Here is an 11000-nt window from a genome sequence, read left to right on the forward strand (position 1 = left end):
TTTAAATCAAAGGGAGGGGAGCACATGGCCTCCCTCCTGGGACCCTTTCTTTTGTGTTTTTTTCTAAAAAGGGAGGGGGCCATGTGGACCCCTCCCAGGCTGATTTTGGCCCCGGGGACCCTATCGCCGGGGCCTGGCCTTTACACTGGGTGCCCTGGTCACACCAAGGGCACCCAGTCATTTTTGCTGGGGACCGCAGGGGAGCCTGAAGGCCACCGCGGTCCATGCATCCCGTGTCCTGCAGGAGACGGCATAGCTTTTGGACAGAGGGAGCTGCTGAACATGCAGCTCCCTCTGTCCAAAAGCAATGTTGCTCCACTTTCAGCAAGCAAGAGCATTTTTTATGCTCTTGCTTGCTGAAAGTGGAGCAGTGTTTCCTATGGCTTGGTGGGAGCGGTGATGCTCCTGCCAAGCGATATCAAAAACCAATGTCACATGGGTGGGCACCCTAGGACATTGCTGAAGCCTGCCCTGGGGGGGTGGCTGTCCCCAGGGACATCTACAGCTCCACGAGGGGGACCATACTTCCCTTCTCTTTAACGTATTCAGCTCAGGGGTGGTAGTGGTCCCTGGGACCAGGGGTCTGCAACAGACCCCCTCAATTATTTGTTTGTGCCTGGGGGAGGTGGCGGTCCCCAGGTATTGGGGGCTGCATGGCTCCCCTGTAAATATATTATTTCTTCCCCGGGAAGGTGGCGGACCTCTGAGCTGTGGGGAGGCCATAGAGCCTCCCCCACATTCTTTTTAAAATAATGTATGTGCCCCGGGTAAGTCGCGGTCCCTGGGGCTGCAGGAGGCATTTTTATAACTAAGTGCCCCGGAGAGGTGGCGGTCCCTGGGGCTTTTCAAAAGTTTAGGAGGGGGGCCCTATGAGCCCCCTCCTTGATTGTAATATGGCCCTGGGAATTGGCCCGTCTTTTTTTTTTCAATTTTGCTTCAAATCCGCTCGCAAATTCACTGTAAAATTCAATTAAAAAAATACTTTTTACTCCTGACGGGGCCCCTATGGGAACTATTAGGAGATAGACTGAGGTGAAGCTGCCGTAACATAAACATTTCAATGACTGTTGCATGGATACCTATGTTCCAGGTACCACTACGTCACTAGGCAAGCAGCGCTAGAGTTTTTGTGCCTCTGCTTGAGGAAATCATGGAGTTTCTTATGGTCTGCTGGACATCTTTGTTCTCCCTTCATAACGTGGTTGGTGTTCTATACGGCGATTGACAAGGGCATTATGGTCCTTAGACGGCACATAATAGTGGACGGAACATTAGCCACGCTGTCACGGAGCACCATGTGTGGCAACATTTTAAAGGCTTGATTGGATTGTGAAGTGCTTTTTATGGAACTTATGCATACAACACAAGGACCACCCTGATTGCCCACGAAAACCAGAATAAGTATAATAAGTCAAAGAAATGTCCCCTGGGACTTATTCACAAACACTTCTTTTTGCTTTGAAAACTCAATTAGTAGCTTGTATCGTAATCAATGTTATTGAAAAAGGGTACAGGACACAATATCATATATCGGGGGCAGCCCCTCCATTACAGCGTTGTGATTGTCTTAGGGGAGAAAGGCTGCCTGTGGCTGCTTCCTTTTGGGAAAACACGGGACCCGGCCAGGAGCTGAGGCGGCACGGGACCCGGTAAGATACATCTTTTTGCTTTGATAGTGTGAAAACTCAATTAGTAGCTTGTATCATAATTAATGTTATTGAAAAAGGGTACAGGACACAATATCGTATATCGGGGACAGCTCCTCCATTAGGGCGGAGGAGTGTCGCCCCACTGCTTTCTCGCAGTGCGAGAAGCAGAAACATAAGATGGTATTTTAAATACTATTTCATGTTTCTGCTTCTCGCACTGCGAGAAAGCAGAAGAGTATGCCTGGTGGGGAGCGGGTGGGTGGGTGGGTCAGGGAGGAGTGAGCAGAAGGGTATGCCTGGTTGAGGGTGGGCAGGTAGGTGGGTCGGGTAGGAGTGGCTTGCCCAATGCTGTGATCCCTGACTGTTTGGTCGGCCCTCTGGTGCCGACCAAACCAGTCATGCACACTCTGCCTTTTCTCTATGCAGGCTGCATGCAGTCTACATAGAGAAAATGGCCTCCCAATAGGCGTCCGGCTGGGCGCTGTCCCCACCAATCACTACACTGCCATTACAGCGTTGTGATTGTCTTAGGGGAGGAAGGCTGCCTGTGACTGCTTCCTGTTGGGAAAACACGGGACCTGGCCAGGAGCTGAGGCGGCATGGGACCCGGTAAGGTACATTTTGTTAAATTTTACTTAAACCCCCCACACTCTCTCCTCGCATGAAAGCTCCCACCCACGAGTCATGCCGGACGCAAATGTCGTATATGATGATTTTTTTCACATCTTTAGTGTTGCTTATGATACATGTTAGTAATTGAGTTTTCGCACCTTCAAAGCAAAAGTAGAAGTGTCGGTAAATGAGTTCCACAGGATATTAGTTTGGCTTATTACTTTAGGGAACTTAGGCAGTATTCTCCTGCATGTTTGCCTATGCTCGCTCACTTTGAGGATGAGTTCTCGGAGGAAGGCATACTCGGTCACCTCGAACATGCATCCACAAATTGGAAGGAGTTAGATTTAATTAGATTTAGTACAGTAAGTGTGCTGTAGGCACATGAAAGACACATTTTCTTGAGCTTCAAAGTAGCTAGGGATGGAAGTCATTAGTATAGGTTCACTGGGCAATTATACAGAATTAGTAAAGACTCTTATGATAACAGAGACATGAGCGGGTAAGAAAAGCTTACAGTAGGTGTGCTTGCCCAGGGATATTGCCTAGGTAAAAGGCAGATACTAAATGTAGTCAGTGGCGGCTCTCCCATTGGGGAGTGGGGGCGTCACCCCACTGCTTTCTCGCAGTGCGTGAAGGCAGAAACATAAATGGTAAAAACTACCATTTATATTTCTTGCCTTCTCGCACTGCGAAAAAGCAGAAGTGCCTGGTTGAGGGTGGGCGTTCCTGCTCGAGGGCAGGGGGGAGTGGCTTGCGCACTGTTGTGCATACTGACTGTTTGGTCGGCCCTGGGGCCGACCAAACAGTCAGTATGCACAACAGTGCGTAAGCCACTCCCCCCTGCCCTCGAGCAGGACCGCCAACTCTCCCTTTTTTGTCTGTGTATGCTGCATGCAGCAGCATACACAGAGAAATTTACCCAAGTGGGGCGCGCTCCGCTGCGCCTCACAGCGTTGTGATTGGTGGTGGGGAAGGAGGGAGGATGCCTTCCTGATGACGAGGGCTGCAGGAATTCAAAATGCAGGACGGCGGGAGTCAGGAGTCTCGGTATCCATCTAAAAGCGGGACGGTAGGTTTTATCATTATTTTTAAATTAAACTTACTAACCCCTCCCGCCTCCCCCCATCCCGCTCGCGATGACCCCATTTCCACCCCCCCCTCACCCGTCATACCGGATGCGACTGCCTACTGGCTACCACCTCGGTGAGTGCACCTCATAAACTAAGCATGTACACGGCACAGCTTTCCATCCTTGCGGGGTCAGCACAAAGTCTCACTCTCGCGCGCTCTCTCTCCTAAAGTCTATAAGTGCCACTGACTAATAATGTTATTGGAAAGCATTTTGTGTATATTTCATCCCCTCGTCGCTGACTATTGCACCCACCTCTTTCAAAAGTTTTGAGATCCATCGAGATACACTGTGCGCCGTATTAATTCGGAGAAGGCGGCGGGCCGAGAGTGCGTGTTCTGGACTCACAACTCTGGGCAGCGTTTTCATTAAATGTTCACTGCGCCGAGGAACTGAGGGGAGGTGCACGCTGGCTCTGAGGACGGTGGAAAACCTCCTTTGGGGGATGGAGTAGGGAGGCAATGCATAGGGTGTGTTTACTTTGTAGCCATTGTCCAGACTTCAAAAGACGCAGCAACAGCGGAAGAACTAATGACATACACAGTAGTGTACTTATAGTAACATCTGTTATTCCCAGCGCTCGGAAATGGCAGAAGCGAAGCATTACGCGCTGCATAGAAACAATCATTAGTGGGGGCTCCCTGCAGATTCACTCTTAAAACCCCTATGCTGTGTTGTGGACTGAGCTTTATCAGGACACGCAATTTTCTTTTCTATATTGATGACCCGAGAGCCTGGAAATGTTCCAAAAAAGAGCGCAAATGTATGGGGATGTTTATTATTCGTTTTATAATGCGCTAATTAGGGTTGGAACTTTCAGCCTTGAAACAAAAGTCTGGCCGAGTTCGTTCCGTTCGGTTTTGCTCCGAATAGTAAAATATAGTCGTCACTGGACCACTAAATTATGACAACCTCTCTGCATGTTGGGGAATGTCGGGGAAGGTGTGTTTGAGCTTATTTCCACTATTGAACTTAATAAAAGGGATTTCAACTTGGCTTTGTTTTACGGAGCATTTGTACTACAAATTTGTCTGTGAGCTGTCTTCACTGTGCGCCTTCTATTTGTTTATTTTCCATTGCAAATTCAACATTTGGTGCCACTGCTTATGGGTTGGCTGCTGTGCATTCTGTGCTTCCGTGGAACTTACTGAGTCCCGGCATCCACATCAGACTGTCTCTGCACGCCAGCGGGCCATGGTAGGGCTAGGAGTTGACTGCGATGACAGAGGGCTTGTTTGGTGCTCCATATAGTTTCTTGCTTCTGTTTAACCAACCGTTCTTGGATTTGTTCCACATTGCCTTGTACATCGTTATTCGTGATATCGGACATGTATTAGGAAGTGGGCACATATGAGGACTCATGTAAGCTGCTTTCATGAGTTGCTTTGTCTGACACTAGTATATAGTGAGAAAGATTTAAGTGGGTGCTTGGCCTCGCATGGCTAGTATGCAGGATTAGGGGTGGCTGCTATTGACTGTAGACATTTCCAACCAGGACAGAGGACAATAGAGTGGTCAGTTTAAACCGTGGACACAATATAAAATTGGTGACACTCATCCTGAATTTTTATGCCTCACTACTTTCAAATGTCACCAGCCGCCACTGAATGTAGTACAGATACATATTCAATGAGTTCATCTATGCATTTAAACCCATTGGTGCCGCACTCACCCAATGGTGACTTATTATTGGACCCTTCCCTGTCGTAGGCACTTGGCCCACCCACACAAGCAACGTAGCATTTTTATTGGGAGACCTGGGGGAGTGCTAGGTGGTTGAAAATTTGTGCTGGCCCAGTGATCCCACAACTTTCCCACATAGAAATGAGAGGAAAATGAAGTTTGTAGTCAAAGTTTGAGGTTTGCAAGGGATTCTGGTTAAAAAAAACACGGTGAGAGCCACACAAGTTAGCCACCCTGGATACCCCTAGGTGTCTAGTTTTAAAAAATGTGCAGGTTGGCTAGATTTCCCTAGGTGTTGGCTGAGCTAGGTTCCAAAATCTAGAGCTAGCCACATTAAGAAAAAAGTGTTCATTTTCAGTGGAAACATTTGATGCATATATGTTGCATTTTGGGCCGTTTCCTGTTGTGGGCACTAGGCCTACCCACAGAATTGAGGTACCAGAAGACTTTGGGGCATGCCAGGTGGATGGAAGTTTCTGGCTCCTGCAGATTCCAAAGCTTTCCATCACAGAAATGTGAGGAAAATGTGTTGTTTTCAGTTTAAGTTTAAGGCTTACAAAGGATTCTGGGTAAAAACAGTGGTGAGAGCCACGCAAGTCAGCCCATCCTGGATACACCTATGTGTCTAATTTTAAAGGGACCAAAATGTAGAGCTACCCACATTAGAAAAAAAGGCTCAGTGTTTGGTGGAAAAATATGATGCGTCCATGCTGTGTTTTGGGGTATTTCCTGTTGTTGGCACTAGCATACCCACACACGTGAGGTACCGTTTTTATTGGGAGACTTGCAGAAGGTCAGAATTGTAAAACATTTATTATTACCAATTGGATTTCACTGTATTCGTGCTTATCAAATGTAAGCCAGTGTACAAAAAAAATGACATTTAGAAAAATACCCTCTAAATCATACACTAGTACGGGTACCCACAAATTAAGAGATGTATAAATAACCACTACTCCTAATCTCCATATCTTGTGCCCATTTTTTCCTACTCATTTTCAATATTTCTTTATTTCAAAAGTTAGGACCTTAAAGTTTCCCGCACCCTACCAATAGACTTCTGGCCAACCCCTGCTAACACCCTCCATTACCTGGTAAAACAGCACGTAATTTGGGAGTGCTACTCGATAGTAACTTGCAACTTGACTCTCAAGTAAATAAAACTGTGAGCATTTGTCTATCCCTGCTTCGAGCTCTCCGAAAAATACTCCCTTTCCTACCGACCTCAGCAAGACCTCAAGTGGTAAAGAGTATTATTATGAGCAGATTAGACTACTGCAATGCACTACTTTTAGGAGCACCAGCCTACTTGATGAAAAAACTGCAAAGAATACAGAACATGCAGCTAAGCTTGCATTAATTAGACAACGCAGTGCATCAGCATCACTTGCCTTAAAAGATCTTCATTGGCTGCCAATAGCGCAAAGAGTTCAATTTAAGGCACTGTGTATTGTCTACAGGGCAATACACAAAACGGGGCCTGAACCCCTACAGAGGAAATTTCAATGGTACTGTCCAGTAAGAAGCCTACGCTCCTCCTCAGCCAATCTGGTATGTAACCCACGCATCATTAGAGTCCGATTAGGCGGTAGGTCTTTTAGTTTTGCCGCATCTCATCTTTGGAATTCCTTACCAATTGAGCTGAGACAAATGAACACTCTAGCACGATTCAGGAAGGAGCTGAAAACTAGACTCTTTCCTAGAGATTAATTCCTAGATATCTTTCAATTCAGTCACACACAGTGTCTTTTTTGGTAATCCCAGCGCCAGGATACCCGTTGGGTGGCAGCTGCGCTTTAAAAGTATTCCATACAATAAAATACAATTATTACGATGGTAGTCAGATGAGCGCTCGACCGCCATCATTTCAGGATGGTAACTGCTTGTCTAGTAGTTGGTAGTTCCATCCAACATATTCCAATGCGACTGCCCTATAGGTGCTTGGAAACATGCCCTTTTCTATTGTGGCTTGCTGTGGGACAGCCATGAACAGGCAGTCGGGAATGGATATTCTAATCCCTACGGTGGTGCCTGCGCAGGCACGGGCCCTTTGTAGGGATTAGGAATTAGACTGCCGCCCCGATAGGCACTTTGAGCCTAACTCGCTCCGACTGCAAGAAACGTAATTTATCGGACCGATGGCACAGATGTTGGTGGGACCACTCCCACTGACATCGAATGAGGCCCTTAGGTACGCATACACATATGACCCCCAGCGCTGAATTCAAACTTTTATGTACTTTTCAGGATTCTATGTCTTTTCTGGATCACCCATGGGTTTCATGCTGATTTTCACTACAAGCTGGAAGTAGGTTGAGAGCACATGAAAATAGGCTACCTCTTAGAAGAATGCCAAAACTGTGGTAAAAAATTAGGTTTCCTGATTCAGCTCTGCATGTTCCTGAAAGCTGGGAAGATGATGACCTTAGTACAGTAAACCGTTTGTGGATGCCATTTATAGGAAATAAACTAGACACTTTTATCTGAAGCACTTTTTCCCTATTTATTTTTTAAAAACTCAAAGTTTTGCTATATTTGCCTATTTCTCAGTCCCCTCCAAGGGAATCCACAAACCATAGGTTTCTTTAGAATCGCCCGGGATATTGGAAAAAATGGACAAAAATCTGGTGTGGATACCTTATCTGGAAAAAATGTTATGGAGCCCTAAGCATAAACCCCAAACCCAAAAAGGGCTCAGTGCTGGGAGGACTGGCAGTTAAGGGATTAACCCTTGCACTCAGGCAGTTGGTGGCTTTTTCATACTTTCCATGTAATTGCTCTCTCCTTACTTCACCTCACCTCATCTCCCTTAACCCTGTTTCTTAAGCCCTCTGTCTCTATCTCCACTTCTTTCTGTACCTTTATAATCTCCCTGTTTATCACAGCTTCTAGCCTCATCTTTGCCAGCTCACTTCTCTTTCAATGTACCCAAAATACTTCACTCAACTTTATCTCAACCTCTCTCTCATAACAATGGTAACAATATTTCTTGTCATTAAAATATACATTCATTATGGTATTAAGACAGGTAGAAAATATCCATGGTTACAAAATAAAGATAGGTTGAACTTCAAGTTATCTTTATGTTGTGACCATGGATATTTGCTGCCTGTTTGTATCCCACCTGGGTTGTGACACAAATCACAGTAGCGCACACACACACAACACTCAGATGGACATGCACTCATACAGGGCCATGCACACTGGATGCAGCATGTTATGTTAACGCGGGTCAGCCGCTGAAACTGTGGGGCGTTGCCACAGGTGATGCAGATTAAAATAGTCAGTTTTAATGCTAGGGCAGGTTAAGTAATCCTGGGAAGCGCTTAGCTGTACTTTCTATGCCCCACAAGATGAACTGTGACATATGCTGATGCTGGAGACATATCTACGAATCAAGGCTGGTCCAGGCTCCGGTCCAAATGGTTTCCTAGAGAGTATCTCTCAGCAGGCGCCATGAAAAAACGAAGAGGTGGGTATACTGGTCTCCCACAGATTTGCCGCAGAAGTGGGGGCTAAAGTGTTTGGATTTCGGGTGACAGCCCTGGTCCTTAGCCCGAGAGTGGGGTGAGAGGCTTTACAGTGGCCAACACATACACCCCTAACACAAGTCAAGCGACCTTTCAAATTTGACTAATAACGGGTGGGAGACCACAATATCGTAATGAATGATAACACACGCGTTGGTATTTCAGATGCCCTAACAGTGGAGGGAATAAGAAGGCTGAAGGAGATTGGGATGCTAGACTGCATGGGGGAAATTGTACCCCACCTGTACAGACTACACTTATTATTTAGTATCCCTGAAAACATACGCCTGACTTGACCATTTCCTAGGCACGCCAACATTTGTAGAAGGAAAACTAGAAACTAGAATTGGAAATACACGGCCATAAAGATGTCAGATCACCCACCAATCTCCCTAGGTTTACTCTTTGCAGAATACAAAAAACCTCCAGGCCCCTGAAGGCCTGGGGATGCTATCATATTAAATGACCAAAATAAGACAGGTGTCCAAAAAGCAATTGCTCACTTTATGACGGAAAAGTTGGGGCAAGTCTGTTACACCACATTATGGGGCTCCTTAATGTGGCATTTGATTGTTATAGCGGCCGATTAAAAGATGAGGAGAAACCAGTAGGTACATAAATGAATAGAGTTCCCTAGAATTTAACAGTTCTTGACTATGATGGAGCAGGTAAAGCAAAATTTTGTATACCTCCTCTATTTTGCATGAAAATACTAATCACTTAACAGATTAATATAATAATTTGAATTAACTGTTTGGTGTGTTATATTAATCAACCATTTGCACCTTTTGTAAACATCAATTACACGTGGGACTCATTGCTATTTGCATGGCAGAATAACACTAATAACAAAAATTTGTACGCCTATTAACAGTAGTACGTGTGGTAATAGGATATCGCATGATTTATGTCGCTTTTGTGATGTTTGCGTTCCGTTTTGTACCGAAGGGTGAGTTTTATTGCTTTAAATGTCGCTAAAAGCTAGGAAAATACTAATACATCAAGGGATTAGTGAGGGTTTAACATTAGAATCTTCATTTCTGTCTATTAATTACTCTTTTGTGTTTGTTTTGCTTAAGTTGGTATTTGGGTCTACCAAAATATGGCATCCAAAATGGAGTTCGGAAGTGGCCACAGTCTCGTGAGCGCGATGTCCACTGTGCAGACTCGGATGGCTCCGTAGACCTCCAGGCGACCTCAAGTCAGAGCACAGTGTTCCTGGTCAAGGATAGGAACATGGAGGACTGCCAAACTTCAGTCAGTAAAAGCCAATACAGGAACAATGATAGACCACAACTAGAAGAGACAATGTTTCATGGATACATCTAGGATGAGGAAGTGACCTAACCTCTCGTTGGGAACCAAAATCTCTGAGAAAATTCAGCAATGTTAAAATTTCCTTCAATTTGACCAATCAGACTGCAGCATTGGTAAAAGAAATGTTTAATGTTATCCCGAAATTTATTATAAAAAGGGCAGTAGAATAGAGAGAGGAGTTTTGAACGGAGATCGATTGATGACCGCACACCCCTACCGACCCCACAGGCGATGACGAATGCTTGCACGATTTCTGGTCCTTTGGAGATCCTTGGGACTGTGACGTGCTGAGAAAAGAACTTTTTGAACTTTTACTTTTGGCCTGCTTTATTTGGACTATTGAACAGCTGCAATTCGGGTTATGCAGAGCCAATTGAATTAGGAAAAGCCCGATAGCAAGAATAGGTAAATATAAAATTGCCATGCGATTTGTGCTGATTGATTAAAATTCTAAACTTTGATTGACCAAAATGCTAAATTAATTGCAAACAATATTTAGATATACAAATAATTGATTAACAGAATTTATGAGTTTGTGGTTATTTAAGTGATTAGAGGATTCTGAAGCTTAAATGGGTTTTAGCTGGTTCTAAATCACCATCAACCAGTCCAACTAATTGGTCCGTCGACCAAGTGGTAGAGTGTCTTGATGTTTAGGTTAGGATCCTGTAGATGGTGATGCAAATGTATATTCTGTAAATAACTTTTCTTCCCTATAGGTAATAAGGTGCTCCCCCACATGTCCAGCGCTTAATTGTCATCCCTCCTGTGTGCAGACTTGTGAGAGAAACATATGAGTGTTGGTGTTATGGGCCCCACCAATAAATGCGTGTGTGAATGAGTTAGCGTGATGACGGGTCTGTGACGCAGGGAGGATTTGTAAATTTCGCCCCCCCCCAGTTTCGCGCTGGATCAATTACAGCATGTGCACCACTACGGAGCATATTTACAAAAAATTGTCAGAGCGCGGTTCTACGCCAAATTTGCCAACATCCCGCTCCAACAGTTTTTAAACACAGGGATATGATGAATTCACAAGAATATGGTGTACACCTGTTTTTCCCCTAGCATTGGCAC

The 11000-nt window shown here is 45.2% G+C and overlaps 1 long non-coding RNA gene across 1 annotated transcript in view; it reads left to right on the plus strand.

The window, feature by feature from the left end:
* The window catches only part of LOC146860074 (uncharacterized), a 39670-nt gene extending 29354 nt beyond the window's left edge, over nt 1-10316 (plus strand). Inside the window, exon 3 of the long non-coding RNA XR_014979092.1 lies at nt 9686-10316. This is a non-coding gene — a long non-coding RNA (uncharacterized LOC146860074). The remainder of the gene's footprint in view (nt 1-9685) is intronic.
* Nucleotides 10317-11000: the final 684 nt, after the last annotated feature.

The sequence above is a fragment of the Triturus cristatus genome, chromosome 3_1 (genome assembly GCF_964204655.1).
Source record: "Triturus cristatus chromosome 3_1, aTriCri1.1, whole genome shotgun sequence".
Taxonomy (NCBI): domain Eukaryota; kingdom Metazoa; phylum Chordata; class Amphibia; order Caudata; family Salamandridae; genus Triturus; species Triturus cristatus.